The sequence below is a fragment of the Mustela nivalis genome (genome assembly GCF_964662115.1).
Source record: "Mustela nivalis genome assembly, chromosome: 7".
Taxonomy (NCBI): Eukaryota; Metazoa; Chordata; class Mammalia; order Carnivora; family Mustelidae; genus Mustela; species Mustela nivalis.
Window position 1 is genome coordinate 56,193,731 of NC_139026.1, and position 21,174 is coordinate 56,214,904.

Below are 21,174 nucleotides of genomic sequence, written 5' to 3' on the forward strand. Positions count from 1 at the left end.
TTGAAAACCACTTTGCTTTTTGCCAAAAGCAAGATGCAAAGAGACATGATCGAGAAATCACCTCAGCTGAGGCTTCAACGTACGTGCTACTTACAGGTTCCTCTACATACAACATAAACCCTCGACGTTCTTTTGAATAGAGGCGGCTCCTTATAATTTAAAGATCAAGGGGTGGGGTGCCTGGGTGTCTCAGTTGGTTACGCGTCTGCCTTCAGCTCAGGTCATGATCCCGGGGTCCTGGGATCAAGACCCGCATTGGGCTCCTTGCTGAGCAGGGAGCCTGCTTCTCCCTCTCCCCCTCCGCCCCCCACCCCCAACTTGTGTGTCTCTCTCAAATAAATGAATAAAAATCTTTAAAAAAAAATAAACAAAATAAAGAGCAAAGAGTTACAATCAAGGACGTAGTTGGAAGCCTGGTTTGCAGCTCACAGCTGTGTGACCTTGAATTCTTTAATTCTCACTCTGTTCACCCAAGAAACAAAATAACATCAGCCTGTGGTAAGGATTAAATGTGATAATAAGGGCACCTGGGTGGCTCAGTGGGTTAAAGCCTCTGCCTTCAGCTCGTTTCATGATCCCAGGGTCCTGGGATCGAGCCCCACATCGGGCTCTCTGCTCAGTGGGGAGCAGGCTTCCTCCTCTCTCTGACTGCCTCTCTGCCTACTTGTAATCTCTGTCTGTCAAATAAATAAATAAAATCTTTTTTAAAAAAATGTGATAACGTATGTTAACATAACCCAGGCTATCATGGGCACACCACAAACATCTATTGCCAATTCCAGGCCCAAGTTCAACAGAATATTGTCTTAAGCAAAGGCAAGACAACGCCTTTTGGATTACTATTATGTTTGGACCGACGACAATAACTCTTAACATTTTCCTTCCACTGTTTATCTCTAAAATGGTCTACGGATTCTGACTATCTCATCCCAGGACCTTCTCACCCCTTTCCCCCACCTCTGTCTCAGTTGCACGAATGTAGATTTATCAATAAACTAGGTTCCTCGCCACAGCAACTGAAAGATCATTCATACACTTCAGAGACAACCTTGAATTTTATGTTGAAATCAAAGCACCTTTGCAAATAGTGCAGAATAGAAAGGAGAGGTGGAGAAGGTGAACAACCATGATCCTATTCGTTCCAGAAAGCCCAGTACAGTGAAGGTGTTTGGGGGATAGAGATGAAAAGGCCCTCAAGGGATCTGCCCCAAAAGCCAGCATAAGAAAACGGCTACAAGCAAAGGGAAAATAAAAATAGGATGTGAGCCAACAACTTGGGAGAGCTTATTTCAAGTTGGGAAGATGAAGCAAGACCTCATGGGTGAGAGAGCCTTTGGGACAGACTGGAGGAATGGACAGTTATTGACACGGAATTGGAAGGAAAGGGGGAAAATATAACTAGGGACGAGTCAGAGCTTTTTGAAGAAACACCCTCTTTGAACACAATGTAAAATAAAGACCAAAGAGGGGAGACACTAAGAAATGGGTATATTTTCATTCTGTCAGCCTAGCCTACAGCTAGCATAAAAGATACTCTCATCCATTCAAATTCAGTAGAATTCACCCAAAGCATCGAGACGTGCTTGGATGGCAAGGAAATGGAAACATAAAAGGTATAAATATGTCAACTTCATCCTCAATGCACATTCATTTTCATCATCATCTTTATCGACAACCAGCATTTTCTGAGCACTGCCCAAGTGCGGAGAGCATTCTGCTAAGCACTGAGGACATAAAGTGACATAAAGCATGAATCTTGTTCTCATAGAAAAATGACAAATTCATCAACAAACAAAAGTGATTTCTCTTCCGTATGCAGGCTCTAAGAAAACCCATTCAGTACTTTTTCTTCAAATATCCAAGGGACCAATATTCTCTGACCCAAGAAAGACCTTCCGTATCTGAGCACCCATATTTGGATAGTTGGCCAGGGCAGGATTTCTTCTGTAGTCCTTCCTATGGGAGCTGCAGGAAAAACCAGGAAACAGACATAAAAAAGAACCAGATACAGACTGAAATTCTTCCCTTTCCCCCTTTAAGCCCGGAAACAATTCTGGAATTTCTGACGAGGTGATAAAAAGGAGAGCCATGCATGCTGAAGATATCAACTCTGGTCCCCTGCACCCCAAAACTCACTGATAACGCTGATCTGCATAAGAAACACAAAAGGGGACCGGCTGCAGTATCTCAGTGATTGGGATGTTTTCCGTCCACAGGGTTAACTAATATTTATCTAAAAATTCAGATCAGTGAGTATACTTCTTGGGTTTCTCCTACTAAATATTTAATGCCCCCCACCTCTGCATATCCCACCAAACACCAATGAGAGTCCAAACCACACTCATGACCTTTCTCTTGCATTTCCAACCACTATTTACAGATGTCCAAAAAAGAACTAGTGTTTTCACTCTCCTCGGGTCTGTCTCTTTTAAAGGAACACAGATCTGTAAATCTGTTCTTTTCTTACCTCTACATTTAGGCTCACATTTATTTTAAAACGGGCAGGGAGGGAGCCCAAAAGGAAGGATGCGAGAAAACTATTAACCCAGCTAAGCCTAATAAGCAGTGATTAAAGTTACAGTCAGAGAAGAACGAAGCTCAATGCCTCCTACCCTCTTCCTCCTCTTTGTGCCTTTAATATTCTACTTCAGGCACTGAGAGGGAGGGTGACGCGGCTAGCGAATTCCAACCAGCACTAAGATAATTGTACCATTCACACCCCTCACCAGTCAATCAGGGTCTGCTTACCCAGCCCCATTTATTAATAGTTTTCCCACACTGGCAGTGTCAGAAAGGAGTGCAATGAGGCTTTCTCCCTGAAACAAGAAACGGGGCGTCCTCAATAAGGACTAAGAGGAACGAAGGAGGTTTGCAGAACCCAGGGCCATTCGCCCCAGTTCACAGCCACACCTGTTTCAAGGGTGTCAGGGAAAGCAGCTCCCTAACTTTCCTAACTTTGCAACCAGGCCTCCGTGGAGGGTGAGAGAGCTCAGGAATAAATACAGCCCTGGTCTTACTTAATTCCACGCCAGGCCGCACCCCTTGTGTGTACTCTGCACACTAAGCCCCCTCGTGGACCAGCCCCTTCTTCTCCCTCCAGCTCAGCGACCCTCCACCAGGCATGCATCTGCTTGTTGGCGATGGGGTCTCCCTCTGGAGGTTAAAGCACTAGGATGGCGTGATGTTTAGAGAGAACAGGTGCCTCGTCAATCAACTTGCCAGGTGGTTCTCAGCCATGACCACACGGGAGAATCCCCTGGGGAATATTTTTAAATGACCCCTGCCTGGATCCCCTGTTGAGAGATGTTAATTTCACAGTGTGGGGTCTGGCCTGGGCATGGACATCACTGTTTTGCTTGTGTTGTTGTTGTTGAGCTGCTTCTGTTTATGTCTGTGCGAGCTCTCCAGGTGATTCTGTTATTGAGCTGGGATTCGGGAGGCCTGCATAGCCTGTCCCACTGATTCAGAAATGAGAAAATCGAGGCCCCGAGGCAATGGCTCGCACACTGTGAAATATCATTCATGGAAAAAGAAAGAAGCTTCTGACCCTCAAGGCCACCACTACGTCCGTTATCATTCAGGCAGCCCCCAGACACCCTGGAAATCCCTAACACTGTTGAAGACACCCCAAGGAGAACCCTGGGCTCTGAAGATACATGGATGAGCAAATGCCCACCGCCAGCTAACAGAAGAGACATGCATTCCGAAGGGACTTGAGGGGCAGGGCGATGAATGGGAAAGCACTGGAAAGGAAGTCAGGGGATACGGCTCTGCCCCAGGTGTGTGTCTTCTTTACACCTTGGAGCTATTTGCACAGCTTTAAAATGGGGGTTGTGGAGGACAGATCATCTTCAAGGTACCTCAGAGCATTAATACTCTTATTATCGCATGTTAGACGCACACACACACACACATATGACTGTACCTAAGCTCCGCAGACACATTTAATGCATTTCAGATTATTTTTTACTGTTGCTATTCGGTGGGTAAGACACTATGTAAATATACCAACACACGTGCAAGCCTAGCGTGTATGGGTACATGGGGTGTGTGCACGTTGGGACACACATGGAACACAGTAGCTTCTAACCCAAAGACACCAGCCACCATGGCAGCTGAGTAAACACAGTGAGGTCCCTAGAAAGTGGGGGGATTGCTTCGCAATGTCTACACATTTTCACGGAGTCCAATTAGCTTGGAGTAGAGGATAAAAGCCATCACCTCAGCTTCCAGTCTCTTCGACGCCTCTCTTCCCCCCATCCGAACAATGCCACGCTTTATCCCACCGTTGTTCTGAAGTCCCACCTCTCACAAAGAAATGAGATCTGATTTCCTCAGAAATTCAAACCAGCTGAAACCCTGATAGGCTCTATCTAAAGATTAATGAGAAATGGAAACTTGACATTTCTTTCTCAAGAAGGAACTTCACCGTCTTCTCGAGGCTGGGAACAAAGACATGGAGGAGGGCGTGTGTGAAGCACAGCCTGGTTTTTAGGAGTCGAGTGAGTTAATTAGTCCAAACCTTAAATTATCCTAATCTAGGAAGCTCTCTTCTCCAAATGCTCCCCTCCCTGTAGAGCCGGACTCCAAGCAGGGTCAAAGCCTGTACTTCTGTTTCCTTCCACGCCTGCCGATCCCTCGGGGCGGCCTGTCCCCTCTCCCGGTCCCTCTCCTTGCGCAGCCTTGTCACTGTGCCTCCACGGCCCCGCCCCTCAGGGTACCTGGGAACAAATGTCCCTCAAATCAGCCAGGGCTGAGTCTGGCTCATCCAGATACCTTCAGACTCAGAATACTCTCCTTAAAAAGTCTACAGGGGGAGCCTAGGATCCTTTCGCTAATGAAGGAATACAAACCCCAGTACACAGAAAACGGGTGCACCTTGGGTGGGGTGAAAGGGTAGAGGGGTGGGCAGCAGAAAAAGGTGCAAATAAAATTCAGAGGACCACACGTGTCAAACCCATCCTCCCTGAGGCACCCGTCCTACGGTTCAGTCAAATGCTAGAGGTGTCTTTCCATCTGCTCTACACTAAGACATTTGGAAGAAGGCTTCCAAAACACCAGGTCAGCTAAAAAGGCTACCAAAAAGCATTCTGTGAATTCCCTGGGAATAACTGAGCCCCTTATCTTCCATCGCTTCCTTCTGCCATTCAAGACAGCGGCGGGGGTATGAATAGCATGGCAACTTTCAGGCTCACTAGTTGGAAACACATGGGGCTAGGCTGGTCCTTCATTTCGAGTAGCCTGGCCTGGGCTAGGATCCAGCTCTCTCCTTGGCCACAAACCAAGGAACAGCTGTCCCTTTCTTTATAATGGCCATCAACAAAGTTAGTTGCAATCCAGTGGTCTAAGAGTAAAATTGTATCATTTGCTCATTCCAAAGGTGAGCCTAATAAACAGGAGTGGGATTCATTAACTGTAGAATCACTAAAGCAGAAATGAGAGCCTCTGCCTTATCTTTTTCAGAAGACCCTGACTTTATTCTCGGGCCTCCTCATTTGGAACCCAAAATTCCTAATCCAAGAACCAGCACATTTCTGTTTTCTCTCCTCCCCAGGTTAAGGGACATGAGGAAAAGCAGAAGGCTTGCCCTTTTATACCAATTTGCCTCTCCATCTGCTCTCCATCCTCCTAAACTGACAATTCTCCCCTTCTACAATCCTAATTATTCTTAAAGACAGAATTTAACTGTCAACCCCTCCGTGAAGCCCACCTCTTTCTTCCAGGCGTCCCTCCTCATAGAGCTTACCTAAGCAGATAATAATCTCTTTACGCATGTCTCCCCCATTCAAGTATGAGCTACTGGAAGGAACAAACCAGAGCTACTTCTTTGTTGTGACACCATGTTCGATAATACAGGTTCCTAACAAACGTTTGTTGAATGACGTGGAGCAAAAGACACAAAAATGAAGTTAAAAGAAGACAGCGTGAAAGAGAAGAGACTAAGAGACACTAATAAATACATAAACTCTATCTAGGGAAGAAGAATATAAAGAGAAAGAGAAGAATCGAGGACAAAAAGGGCCAGAATAAGAACACACAGAGGATAAAAGAAGAGGCAAAAAGCCACACATGGTGGGAGACACTCAGAAGAGGGGACGTGGGTGAAATGAAACACACAGGCTCCTCTTGGATCTTTTCTGTTTGGGGGAAAAAAAAAAGCAGCAATTCTGAAAGTTACAAAAGTAGAACACATCTGTGGAGCTGCCCACGTGAACCATGACAGAAAATTCAGGAATATTGTAGACCCAGGCCCACAGCAGCGGCATCCCTGGAGAGTGTGTGGAATGCAGAATCGTAGGCCCCACCCCAGAGTGAATCAGAGTGTCGATGTTTAACAAGATCCCCAGGTGATTCCCACAGACGAGAAAGTTTGACGAATGCTGAGGTAGCCATCTGACATCCACAGATAACCTTGGCGTCTCGTTTGGCGGTGCGGGACATGAAGCATGACCACCGAGGAGCGGCACGACCTAAGCCAATCACCTCACGTCCCTGGATTTCAGTTCCTTCACCTATCAAATGAGAAGGTCAGAGTAAACGCGTTCTGAACCGTCATGAAGCTCTGACCTTCTTAATCTCACCGGACATGGTAACTTCAAACCCTTCCCATGCCCACCCGAACCAACAACAGAGAGCCTTATTTGCTAATTAATATTTCCCTTCCTCTCTCCTCTCACCTAATATCTTTCTCAAGTGTCTGTCATGTGCCAGGCACTGTGTTCAGAACAAATGATTTCAGGATGGATAAATATCTCTCTCTGTCCTCGAGCTCACAAACTTCTTAGGCTAACAGAGCATAAAAACAAAATTAGGATCAAAGTATGGTAATGATCATGAACCAGCCCTGTGAGACCCAGAAGGCAAAGCAGCCATTCTGCTCAGGGCAGTCACACAGGACTTTAGCAGAGGGCCAACATATGCACCGTGCCAACCTTCTCTGCCAACCTCATCTGCAAACACTGGAAGTGCAAAGACAGAAACAAGGTAGATGGAGAACATCAACGAACCAACCAAAGGTTCCCGAACACACCTCTCCGAGTTCACAAAACTCCACAAGCACATCCACACAATGGATCTGGTGTAAGGGCCACAGACAGACCATTAACAGCCATAGGCACACCCCCAAAAGCCCACCTCCTCAGAGCTATGCCCCCTCCCTCATCCCGACTGCCTTGGGTTCTGCTAGCTTCGGCATCCTTCTGAAAGATCATATCAATTCAACCACTAATCTACTCTCCCTGGAGACTGCTTCTGTGGTTTCAAAGAGGGGATGCACTTTAATAAATGTGAACAATTCATTAGACCAGTAACTCTTTTTGATCTATATTTATTTATAGAGACGACACACATATCTGATTGCATGCACACTAGCAGAAACTGAAAATGTAATTTACTGAAAGGAAGAAATTTCTAGAATTTCTAAGGAGGCTGGAGAATGGCAGTGGGGAAAAGGAACCTCACTTGCCAGTATAATCACTCCTGACCCCAACAAGTTACATGAGATGAGAGACTTTGTCAGCTCCCGCCCTCCTTATTAAGGAGAAAAGGCTATCGCTCAGAACAACAGTTTGCCAACCTTTAGAATGGTGAGCTCCACCCTGACTTCCCTCCTGCCCCTGGCTTCTATAGGCTGATTTTTATTTATTTTTTTATTTATTTATTTATTTATTTTGCTATGACTTTTTCACATACAACCTGTCCTTTCCCCTGCCCATTATATCCTATTCCATAAATATTCATGACATTTTTGCTTTAACTTGTTACCATAGTGGACATGTCACCTTCATCTTCGTACTGTTGAACAAGAAAATAGGGGAGCAAAGCCCTGCATCCTGGATTCACCTCATTTCATGGAGGAGATGGGAGAATGTTTTACACGCAATGGTGGTGTGGTCAAGGGCTGAATCAGCTCAGTCCCGTTTCTCCCTGTCCAGCGCCACTCATCCCCTCAACCAAGTTCAGTCCGTGTTTTCGCCGCCCAGGTGCCCCACTGCCCCTCCTTGCACAGGCTAGTACATGTGCTTGAAGGTCAAAGAAGAGGATCCAGGTTCTGAAGCCATTCTTCCAGAGATGAAGAGCAATACAAAATCCAGCTACCTGCCGTTAACCCCTTCACCAGAAGGAGGCGCTCTTCTTCGCATTCAACCTACAAGAAAGGCACTTGGTGTGGAAAGTAGTGACTAGAGAATGTGTTGGTCCTCCTCCTTTCCCTTAATTTTGCCTCGTTACTTCTTTGCTTTCTCTGCATCTATCCCTGCCAGAAACAACACACAGGCAGTAGCAAAGCAAGACTCTTGAGACAGATATCCTTCCTAGGAATGGAACCAATGCTGAGAAGTGAGACAACGGAGGGGCACACCCTGCTCCTCTCCTTGCATGTGAACAGGTATCTCTGGGTGGCCACATGGCTCTGTGATCCCAGACCCGTCCTGCTTTGCTACACTTGAAACACACAGGGACAGAAGGCAACCATGTTGTTCTGCTTCCTTTCAAATCACCAATCTAAACTCCTTAGCCAGGCTTGCCTGAGAAGTCTTTATTTCCCATTAGTTTTGGTTGTTTTGTTTTTTCTTAATTGTGCATCACAGAGGCTCCTCGGCTGAAATTAAATTTGCTCTTCCTCCCCCCAATAGGCACATTTCTTCCTCAGGTAACCCACACTGTACGGGGGAGGGCAGAAGGAGAGAAGACAAAATAGAATCCAGTCAGCTCTTTGTGCCATGAGGGGAAAAATAAAGAGAGAGAAAACAGTGGCCCAGAGACAGCCTTGCTAAGATTGCTCACAGGCACGCAACACACCTGTCTCCTCAGGGCTCCAAAATGGCTTTGGTTGTGGTAAAGGTACAGACCACCTGTGGTGATTCCACCTTGAATCCTAATGAGCCAACAACAGTTGGAATGGCTCCCCCTCTCTTTGTACCTTTCCTACCACCCAGTCATCTTCTTCCTCAGCACCCTCCCCTTTTAACCTCTTCCCCTTTGTCTAGCTTTAGGGCCAAGTAAGGATGGTCTAGAACCTGGCTTAATCCCATTAGCATTTTAGGAGACTGTGGCTGAGACTCTGTCGAAAGGCCTGCTGTCAACCTGGATGCCAACCAACACGAGGAAGGGTCTAGTGCCTGTAGCGCACCGTTGCAGACACCAGGAGAGAGAAAAGGGGCCTACGCCCTAGGGACACCCACCTCACCTTGCTCATCTGTATGTAGGAAACCACCGCACATGGAGTTGCTGTTCTCACCCATACCTCTGTTCTATTTTGAAGGAAAATTAAGAATACATCCTCCCACTTGAAGGAGTAGAAGCAGATGGAGAACCAGCTCAGGTGTCTGTAAGGTGAGCACACACCAGATAACCTCAGCTATTTGTAGACATGGTGAGAACATGGTTCAAAGCGGGATCCCACCCTCCCATTCTGCTGACAGTACAGATGGGCACAGATTACCAGTTAAACACTCAAAAGAAGGAAACCTGCCTGGGGGGAGGGGAGTAGTGAATGTGGATGATATCCATCCCTTCTGGACAATGAAGAACTATCTTCTGGTCTGATGTTGAAGGACAAGGATCTTCTCCTTCCCCCAATCCCTTTAGTATTTTGGATTGTTCCTAAGTATAGTCATTAAAATGCCAGAGAAAAAAGATTCGAGGGGAAAATACTTTCAGAAAGACTACTGATGTCCATGATTCTGCTACAGGATTTTGAAGATCATTATCTCAACCTGATTTCTGCATCTGGGCACCCTCAGAGTTTGGGGGTGGACGGTCAGGGGACCAAGGAAAAGAGCACACCAGCTCACCATCACGGCCCTCCAGCCTGTGGATGGTCTGACGGCCTCAGGAGTTGTCTTGCCTTGCATGAGTGCCTAGCTGAAGAGTCATTAGCTAAGTCTTTTCCGTTTCTCCTGCTATTCCAAGTACATAAAAAACATACTGCCTAGCCACATTTCACATACTGTAAAAATTAATGGGGGGGGAGGGTTAAAGTCTTCATTCTCATTTTAAGGTAAGAGACGAACACATGCAAACGGCACATCTCTTTGTCTAACACAAAGACTCACGTGTCGAATTCTGCACCCCTTCCTCATGCACAGCATTTTAGAACTCTGCAAGATAGCCATTTTGCAAGAGTGTGGAAGTAACAGTTTGCTTGGAGGATGTGTGGGTATAAATAGATGTGTAGACAGAAGGAGAAATTTACAGCTCAAAAATAATAGCACCGGGAAAAAAATATCAATTAAAAGAATATTGACAGAATTCCTTCTTTGCAAGCTTAAGACTGAAGTCCTTTTAAACTGCAGCATCCTTCAATTCCAGGTGTTGCTAGACCAGCCAGATTCCCCACCTAGACCTTTCCCTCTGCAGTAGGCCTCCCGGGATCTCTGGGCCCCGTGTCAATGCTTTAGACAGCAAGTGGACTTCAGGGCAACAACCACAATAATCACTATTTTCATTTTTTTTAAAAGGGCATTAAAAAAAAAAAAAAAGGCTAGGAAGGTAGAGACAGGAGACGGGCATGGAAGTGGCAAGGGGATAAAGCTAGCCTGAAAAAAAATTTTTTTTCTAGATTCCCATAAAAATCAGAGCTGTAGCCCTGGGTGAAGAAAATGCTATTTAACTCAAAAATCACACAGGTCTCCCATGCATGTCTACATACACAGACCCTTATGTCACCCAGCATCTTCCGTCCCTCCATACATCCACCCCCACTGCCTCCCCAAAACCCAAAACCTGTTAGATGAGAAAAGCAAAGCCATACATGGGAGATTTCCCCCTTTGTAAAAAGCCTTTTTTCCCCAAACAAAATTTTATTATCTTATCGCCTTTTCTTCCAAAAATTCCACTTGAGGGATTAGAAGAGAGAGATAAACAAGGAATCCCTACCCCAGGTGAGACGAAAATAAAACAGAATTTGCCCTACCTTGGTTTGTAGAAGCCAAACCTCTAGACGGACAGATTAAGGGAGTGAGCATGTTGGGAATGTCCAGTTTCCTCTTCTCGCTGGCATATCCACATAAGAAAGACGAAGGATAAATGAAAGGAAGGTAACTGAAAATCCAATTTAGCGTGAATTTTGTTTTAATCTTGTGTCTTGAAGAGATGCAAATTCAAAGGAAAAAAAAAAGAATGAATTCAAAGGTAATTCAGGATATGGAGAGCAGCTCACAATGCAGAATCCAGAGGAATTATTCCATTTGCATGTGAGGTTAGTGGCTGGGCTATTTTTTAAATGATTCTTCTGGCAATTATGGTTTTTGCTTTTTGGAGCTTTAGAGGAGGAGGCTCTGTGTAGAGAAGCTGGGGGCCGGCTCTGTCCCTCCGTGGAGCATGGTCATTCCCAAAGCGTCCCCTTCCTAAGGGGGAAAAAGAGGCGGTCAGGGTTCGATCTGAGTGTCCCCGGAGGGTGAGAAAAATGCATTCCGAAAAAGATATCAATTCGTTTTAAGGAAAAGGGGGAGGAAACCCCGCATTTCCCACAGAGTGCACACGAGAGGAATTGAAAACAGCTGGCACCGGTCTATAAATAATTCAGAAAAGGTCTGGCTATACCATTCCTGGGACAGGCATGGATGAGAGGTGGGAATGCCAACCTGAATGGAAGAGGAGAGAGGGAGAGAGCGAGCGAAGGAGGGAAGCGGTAAGGAAGGAGGAAGGGAGGGAGAAGCGGCACCAGGGAGCAACACACACTCACACACACGCAGAAACACAATCCCCACTTAACTCGCCAGCAAGTGCGGCCCCCAGCCCCATCTGCATTGCTGCTGACATGTCTGTCTCGCTCTCCCCATCGCCTCCAGCGGCAGCGCCTCCTCCCACCCCAGGCTTGTGCTCAATGGGTTCTGATTGTGCACTGGGTGCACACTGGGCATTTCTTGGAAGGGGCACACTGACACGCGCGCACACACACACACACACGCCCCCGACGCGCACGCGCCCCCGCGCGCGCACTCACACTCACCCCCCGCGCACACTCACCCCCGCGCACACTCACGCCGCCGCCGCGCTGATGTGCAGCGCACGGGGCTTCACCTGCAACGTGTCGATTGGACGGATGGTCGCGGCGCGTGGCTCCGGCCCGGGGCACGGACGCCCAACCTCTCCGTTCGGTAAGGGGATTAACACCCCTCCCAAAAAGAGACCAGAGAGAGCCGTCCCCTTTCACCCTAAAATATATATATATATATGTATATATATTTTAAGCCACGTCCAAATTAGCAAGTGCCGGGTTCTGCTGGATTCAAGAGCTTCACCCAACACCAGGTTAGTTAACGGTTCCACCGCTTCGATCCTTTATCTCCCTGACACCCCCAAGCCCCAACACTGAGACAGGAGACTCCGAAGCGAGTATTTACGTACCGACTCCGAGCGCCTGGGCGATTGCAGAATCTCCGGAGACGGGTGGCGGGTGGCCGGGGATGGAGGGTTTTCCTTTCCTGCAAAGCAGGATTGATAATCCGTGTCGGGGTTTTGAAGTTCACGACTCTTCGTGGCGAAGCCAAAGAAAATGCATTCGGACGCCAGCACTTCTGGACTGTGGTCATCAAAAATCACCCTGACGAGCACTTTCGATAAGAGCAAAGCCCCGAGATTTCCTAGAGGTGAAGAAGCCGAAGGAAGTGGTTTTTGAAAAGGGGGGGCGGGGGCCTTCCTTTCTCCAAAAAAAAAAAAGGGGGGGGGGGTGGAGAGGCAGAAGCCCAGATTCCAGTTGGTGATGATCGGAGCCGGGGGAGGGGAAGCGGGCGGGGGCACGTTGTGCAAGTCAACCGCGCGGCAGCGGGAGAGGAAGACGAGGAGGGGGAGGAGGGGGAGAGTAAGAAAAATGGGTATTAATCACCGGGGACGGGGGTTGGGCGGGAGATCACAAGTTGCCCGGTCTGCATTTGGGTCTCACACCCAAAAACGTGCCCCCCACCCCCCCGCACACACACCTACCTCTCACACACTGGCTCGGGTGGGAGGAGAAACCCACGAAGCTGGGGAAGATGTTTCTGCTCCTAGGGTGTTGTGTGTGTGCGTGCGCGTCCTCTTTCTCCACACCCCCCACCCCACCCCACCCCCAAACCCCGTCACCCCCTCACTCCTATTGCTAAGACTCCGGCAGAGGCAGCTCCCCATGTCACGTGCCGGGGCGGGGGGGGGGGTTGTGGGGTAAGAAGGGGGGAAAAGCCTTAACCCGAGTCCGTGGCGCCTCCTGCTGGCCGCAGTGGGGCACAGCAAAGAGGAAGGGCCGCGAAGGGGTGTGGGGAGCGAGACAGTGCCCCCGGTGGGCGGCCGCACCGGGCTGCGGAAAGCATCTCAAAGGCGGAGCCGCAGTTTGAAATGTAAGACCTCTTGCTCTCTTTCCCACACACCAGCCTCTGCTTCCCACGGGCGGCGCGAGCGCTGGGCGCAGTTTAAAGCCGGGTTCTTGCCTTCAAGAAGCTTAAGGTCTATTCTGAGTACACGAGGCTGCCGGGAAAACAATGGGAAACAAAGGAAGGCAAACAAATGGAATTAAGGGCTAAACGGTGTAGTAAGATAACATATGTGCTTTACTGACAACTAGTGAAGGTTCGAGGAGTTGGACATTTCTTATTAAAGTGGATCCTGTTATTGAAAGACCTTGAGGAGAGAAAATGTTGAGACAGGTGAATAATCCTTATATGAAACTACATTTCATGGCATTTGCGAACCCACACTCTTGCCAAAAGCAAACATCCCTTCTTTTCTCTCCCTCTTAACCTGTTTTCTGTTTTAATAGCACTTACCACCACCTGTATTATTATTTGTAATATTAATATCATCATGTATGCACCATTTTTATTCTGGTCTGTTGTCTCTTCGAAGATCTAGAATATTATAGCAGTGGAGCATTTTCATATTGGCTATATCATGAACTTCTCACCAACGTTGCCGAGAAGCAGCCATATAAACACACAGGTAATACTCCTGTGTGAAGCAGTTACACCTAGTCATTTGGAGCTTTGATCTATGTAGATTAGATCAGAAGTATATTTGGTCCTATAGACCAAACCGTAGTCATAATAATCTGAACCTAATTCTTTCATGTTTCCTAGTTTTTGTTAGGTTTAATGGTCACATCTAAGATTTCTAAAGGCACACACAAATGCAAAAGCATTATGGAAACACAAATACTGAAATTACTCTTTCTCAGTAATGGTATTGCGGTTTTCCTTTTTTTTTTTTTTTTTTAATTTTTTATTTTATTTACTTGACAGAGAGAGAGATCACAAGTAGGCAATTGCTGTTTTTCTAAGACAGGGTAGGGCTGATCGTCTACCTCTTTGGAGGACTACTCCAGAGACCCACTCCAGAGTTGCTGTGCCCCTTGATACACAGCAGCCAACCCAAACCCCTTTATGTGCAGATTTCCTGTTGCTAGAACATGGATTCCAGGAGGGGTGTTAAGTTGCAGAGCAAGGACCCCATGGGGCTTTCCAGAAACACTTCCTTGAGTTTTCCAGGGAATACCATTACCTTCAGAATAAGACCCAAACTCACTCAAGCTTTGACCTTTAACCTACTTGAAAAAGCAACAACAACAAAAACACAAACAAAACAAAAAACAAAACAAAAAAACCACACAGAGCCCACCTTCCCTTTCCTATTCGAATCCCCTTCACCAAAATTGGGTGGTTCTTCTCTATTTTCTTTTCATCCCTTTCTGAACCCAGTAATTCCATTCCAGCCCATTCACTTTTGCAAGTGTGGAAGAAAAAATGAATTCTCCAACTCCTTAATTACGTCCACCCTTCCCTTCAATTTCTAGATCAAGTCCCACCTCATCTGAGGATATTTTCAGTCCACCAGGCCTAAACTGATTTCTGTAACAACTACAAGTTTTTCAATGAGGTATGTGCCCTCACCACCATGCCCCTGCCTCCCACCGCTTGCACATGGAAATGTGTAGAAGAATTTGTATGGTCAGTTATCAGATGACTAGCAGATAGTACTGACGTGCATGATGTGGGTGCCAGAGATATGACACACACCAAGTTGGTCATTTGGCCTTGCATTAGGAAGAACTGGCCCAAAAGGAAAAGAATACTGCCACAAGCTATTTACACTCAACCATACTGGTTCAACCATATTGAAACTGTTGGTATCCAATCATATGAAATTGCCAATCACCGGAAATAACCATCATTGCCCTATAATAAAAAGGCAATTTCATAAGGCTAAACTTAAAATTGTATACTTATTTCTCCTGTCTTTCCAATTACTTATCTAACTACTTAAGGAGCTAGACAAGCATCTACACTATCCATCTATTCCCAGCACCTGATGGTTGGTTAGCAATCTCAGGAGTTCCCCTGGTGAAATTTTTAATTGGTCCCTGTACACGGAGAATGAGGAAGGACTGAAGAAAAAGAGAGACCACTCCGGATTGTTGGGTGGCAGTTTTAATAGGCAAGACCATTTGCCTACAAGGCCTGTCTTGGGCAGCTGCAAGATAAATGGATCTCAGCACCTCCCCACCAGAATCATAAGACTTTATATAGAGGTCTTCATGGGGCTCAGTCATGTGTGCAGTCCAGCTGATCTCATAGCTGTATCCTTGACATGGCTCCTAAGGTGAGAACTATGGGTAGAACAGGCATTCCAAGGACAGGGCAGGGGGTAAGGACCTTCCAATTAACCAGAACCAGCTTGTGACTCAACTGACTGTCACCTCCTCTCAATGACCTCCTCTAACAGTGGCACGATTCCAGGCATGCAATGGTGCCTCGATACATTATGAAGTTTGGGGTTTGTCTGGTTGTTTTTTTTGTTTTTTGTTTTTTGTTTTTTTAATGACTATTAGAAACCAGTCTTGCTGACTCTGGCTCGGAAAAGCTAATCCTAGAGACCATGCAGCTTGTAAGTGGAAGGTGGCATCTCTTCTCCATGGTATTCATTGCCCATTGTCCATTCAATGGGAGAAGATCTCTCTCCTTATTCCTCAGATTCCCTGACACTCCCTGGCACGTCTCATGAACGACCTTTGCCTCCAGGGACCACAAGCTTTTCAATAAAACCATTTTCAAGGATCATCCGGATTCATGAAATTTGGAACATTATTTCATAACATTGCAAATATGCATTTCCTAACTCCTAGTCAGGAAGCACAAAAAGCAAAGCTCTAAAAAGACAAGATGTTGGATTATATTTCACAGCATCATTTAGCAAGGGAAAAACTCTCACCTGAGGCTGCTAATGACACTGGTGGAGGTATTCTGCCAGCTCTCTTGACCAAAAGAGAGGATCCCAAGAGATGCGAACACTCTTGTCCATGGCCCAGTCAACACATGCAAAGCCCATGAATTGCCCAGCAATCAATCAGTCAATCAATAGAAGCAGGAGGTGTGGGGGAGTATATTTATCTCACAACATCTTTCATATCAAGCACTGATACCACAGGGTAAGGCCTGAAGTTTATGATTTGGGGTTCCTCTTCAAGGAAAAGAGTTGAAATTTTTTTAAGATTTTATTTATTTATTTGACAGAGAGAGGGCCAGTGAGAGAAGGAACACAAGCAAGAGGAGTGGGAGAGGGAGAAGCAGACTTCCCGCCCACCTAGGAGCCCAATGCGGGGCTCAATCCCAAGACCCTGGGATCATGACCTGAGCCGAAGGCAGACACTTAACGACTGAGCCACCCCGGTGCCCCAAGAGTAGAAATTTTTATGTGAAAGTAAATATTTACTTAAAATGAGGAAATAAATCAAAAGAAATAAAAAATTCTTAGATATTGGGGCACCTGGGTGGCTCAGTGGGTTAAGACTCTGCCTTCAGCTCAGGTCATGATCTCAGGATCCTGGGATCGAGCCCCACATTAGGATCCCTGCTCAGCAGGGAGCCTGCTTTCCTCTCTCTCTCTCTCTCTGCCTGCTGCTCTGCTTACTTGTGATCTCTCTCTGTGTCAAATAAATAAAATCTTAAAAAAAATTTTTTTATATTAATGCCACAAAAATTTGTTATTATAATTTTATTACTTCTTGCCTAAATGTTCTGTAATGTTCACTTTTCTATATTTTTTACTTTATATTCTTCACATTATGATTTATAATATCACTTATATGAAAGTAACAGAAAGTATCAAATCTATCCTTTACCATGGTTGCTCAAAAAAATTTTTTTTATTATTAATCATTTAGAAAAATTTCTTATTGGTAGTAGTGCAATTTTTTTTAATTGCTGTCAAATTAGGGGAAACCTCAAATTTCTTTTTTTTTAACAGATTTTATTTATTTGTTTGACAGAGATCACAAGTAGGCAGAGAGAGGGAGAAGCAGGCTCCCTGCTGAGCAGAGAGCCTGATGCAGGCCTCAATCCTAGGACCCTGAGATCATGACCTGAGCCAAAGACAGAGTCTTAACCCTCTGAGCCACCCAGGTGCCCCCCAAATCTCTTTTATATATAAGTCATAAGGCTTCAAGGATTTCAAGTTTCTGTGTACAGTGGTTAATATTAAATACCCCTTGAACTGATGACAGTTTGCAATGTATTTTAAGTTTTGCATTATCTTCATCAATGTTAGTATTTTGTCTCAAACCAGCCAGAAATTTAAATCTTTTTCCAAAGTGTTCATTTGGTTCACTCCTCTTCTATTACTGGATTATCAAATAATCCAGGAGCCTATTCATTCCTAAAAGTTTCTCCTTTTTCTTAAAGAATTACAGTTTTGGTATAATCTGAAAAAAAAATGTTACAATTTGCCTCTTGATGTCAGGTTGATTTCTATTGATGTCGTGCTAATCTTTTTGTCATTTTTTATTTCATATGTGTAAATTATTATATGAATTTTCTCTTGGTTCTTCAACAAATAAATGTACATAATAAAGAACTCTTCAACTATGGCTCAAACAGCAATCTGTAATTTCTCACTTGTTTCACTTAAAATGTCCAAAAATCTTTTCCAAACTGCAGATAAAGTGGTAAACTCAAGCTTTATCAACTCTTAAAGGAACTTTAAAAAATCTATGTTTGGGTTTCCCTTCCAGCCTATGGAAAATTCTCGAAGCTTCATGTTGATGTACTCATGGTACAAAACTTCAACGGCTTTCCAATGGGAAGCATTAAACTTTGATTCTTGAGAGCTTGTTTGGAGGTTCTAGCAAGGGGAGCGCAGCTACTCCTATACCCTTGACCCAAGAACGGTCCTCTCCTCTATCGGGGAAGGTCGTCCTCTTCAACCGAACGCGCAGCTTCGGGAGGGATGCACATGGAGCAGTGAGGGAGGAAGGGGACACCCGCCTAGCCAGCCAGATCAGCCGAATCAACCCTGGCAATCAATGGGGTGACAGATGTCACAGCCAGATCGCCCTCACATCCTACGCTTTGATTCTTTAAAAAAAATTCTAAGTTGTCAAATATTCTATTTGTGAGACAAATTGGAAAGGGGAAAAAAAAAAAAGCATTACGGAATACAAAAGCAGTCTGCAACTTCAGGTAAGCTGGAGACAGCATTTGCCCCAGCTTGAATAAGGAGATGTTGCACTGAGCACATGGTCTCTGAGACTTCCATGTCACAGTGCTGCAGAGTTCCTTCATTGAAAAAGCTGGCAACAGCTTAACTCTATAGGAAACTGATGGCAAGCCGCACAAATATATCTCACTGAACCCAAATTAAATTATTCCCAACTCAACCTCCACTTAGCTTCATCTCAGAAATGCTCACTGCCACTCCAATGACACCCAGTGTGAGAGGAAATCAGACAGAGAAAGTTAGAGTGGAAAGAGACAGCAAGCTTAAATGGTTGCAATTAAAATATGCTACTTTTGCAAATTTTAATAAAACATTTGGACACATTATTAGGGCCTCTCCCACAGCCTTAGAAGAAAGGGCCCCAAGTGAAGGGTTGGGAATCTGAAGCTGCATTAGCTTCAAAGTCAGTCTGCCTCTGCTCGTTACCTAATGTAAAACAGGCTTCCTAGTTTCTAGAGAAAATATTCGAATTTTATCTTTGAAAAAAATAATTCGTTAAAGGCTCAGTTGACAACATGCATATTAATGCATTCTGCTGAATCCAATCCATCTTCTTTTGCTTGCAATTCCTGGAGTGTACAGGAAACACAGAGCATCCAATTTTAATAACTCTCACAAGCATACTAAGATCCTGATTCCACCATCATTACTCTTTTAAAAGAATCTATTTTGTTCTTATCATAATGATATTAATTATTCAACCCAGGCAGTCTTTTTTCAAAGGGATAAACAACTTTCACCCCCTCCCCTCTGGCCTGAAGCCCTGCCGGACCTCCAAGAATTACAGAAGTCTTCATTATCCACTGCATTTTCTTGAGCCTGTTGTGTACATTGTAACAATACACTACAACACATTCGCCTTGCATATGCAGAGAAACATTTCTTTAATCCTTCCCAACATAGTCTCTTTTCTTTTCCAAAATATGCACTAGGGACGGAGGGGAGGAAAGAAGAGGGGAATATACAAGACTTGCAGAGAAAAGAATAAGTGAACCTAGAAAGTGGATGGAAGTTGTGATGTGATAGTAAGTTCTCTGGGATAAAGAGAAGAATTTGCATGGTGTTATTTCCAGCATCACTCAACTCCTGCAAGAACACACCCTGAGTGGAAATAACCCCCAATTAAACACAGTTAGAGTTGGCACTGCCTCACTGGGTTTTTCCTCCTCCTCCAATATAGCAAAGATATGACAACCCTTTTTCCAAACTAGCTGTTGTTTTTTTGTTTCTTATTTGTTTTTTAAGAAATCCTTTAGAATCTTGATTTTATCTACCTGAATATGTTTTCTTTTCTTTTCTTTTCTTCCCTCCCGCCCCCCCCCATCAAAATACTTTAAGGGGAAAAAATGGCCTCTAGTCTCACCATTATGATGCAGAGAAGATGCACTCCTGGTGTTTCATTATGACTCATCAAGCTTCTTGAGAAATGTGCCCTAATTTCTTTTACTACAGACAATATGGATGAAAGATCCCATCTCTATCTGAAGGCATGTTCAAACATCTTATTACCAGAGGCAGTCTGATAATGATGCAACTGTAAAACAAGAGAGATAAATTCTGTATCTCTCCTCTCACAGGTTCCCTTCTCTCTCAGCACTTCATGTCCTTCTCTGAAGTTTTCTAAGGGTTTTCCTTGTGATCCAGGTATCCATTCCCCCAATATTGGTTTTCCATTTTAGAATCTGCCTCCTTCTGTGCAGGCCTTTATTCCTGGAGCAGGCACTGGCCTCCTCCTCTGGGGAGGCAGCCCCTCATCTTCATACCCCCATCAGCATCCTTTTAGCTTCCAGAGTAGCTTTTATTGATGTGACCTCTGCCCACTTTCGATGGTCTCTGGGCTCCCATCACCTGGCACCCTTCCCATTCACAGCCAAAGGATCCTGTGTAGAACCAGGGTTCAAGGAAATAGGGACAAAGAATAGGGATTTCCGGCCTTAAGTACCAGAAAGAAGAGCCAACTGGGAGACTTGGACAGGCTGTTGAGAGTCACGCAGAGTCACAAAGGTGTTTGAAGATCACTTGTGCTGGATTCCATTGGAAAGCATGTGCACGTGAGCATACACACACACACACACACACACACACACACACACACATATAGTAGCATTTTCAAAGAATTTTGAGGTGCCAATCTGAGGCAGGGCATGATTATTCCTTACAAGCCCCAAGTCTATACATCAGCCTGAGCCGTACATAAAGTGAGCTCTGCCAGGGCGACAGGCTGGAACATTTTGTTCACTACAACCCTGCCGACACCCAGCTCGGTGTCTGAATGAATAAATGAATGAGTAACTTCTAAGCAGACCCTAAAAAAGCTTCTCCATCCTTATTGGAGCAGAAGCACCATGACCCTGCTTGAAACTCAAGAGGCTCCCCGCTAGTGGAGTTTGGTTTAAACTCCCCTTTACACACGCTGGTTCCTTCACAGTCTGGCCCCAACGTCCCTCTCCCCTGTAGCTCTTCATCACCTACACTCATTTTTTCATTCTGTTTTTTTTTTTTCCCAAAGACTTTATTTATTTATTTGTCAGAGAGAGAGAGAGCACAGCAGGCAGAGTGGCAGGCAGAAGCAGAGAGAGAAGCAGACTACCCGCTGAGCAAGGAGCCCTATGTGGGACTCGATCCCAGGACTCTGGGATCATGACTAGAGCCAAAGGCAGCAGCTTAACCAACTGAGCCACCCAAATGTCCCTTTCATTCTGTTTTTAAATT

General features: G+C 45.3%; 1 protein-coding gene across 3 annotated transcripts in view; it reads right to left on the reverse strand.

Annotated features, from left to right (window-relative positions):
* GRIN2B (glutamate ionotropic receptor NMDA type subunit 2B) overlaps nucleotides 1–13,016 on the reverse strand; it is a gene marked incomplete at its 3' end in the record, with an annotated part of 404,946 nt that extends 391,930 nt beyond the window's left edge. For 2 of the 3 annotated variants that reach the window (XM_082739496.1, XM_082739498.1), the window contains exons 1-3: nucleotides 12,928–13,016; nucleotides 12,352–12,587; nucleotides 10,916–11,348 (exon numbers count right to left, since the gene is read on the reverse strand). Of the gene's footprint in view, nucleotides 1–10,915; nucleotides 11,398–12,351; nucleotides 12,588–12,927 lie in introns of those variants that run through there. The other variant, XM_082739497.1, reaches the window with a different exon arrangement.
* Nucleotides 13,017–21,174: the final 8,158 nt, after the last annotated feature.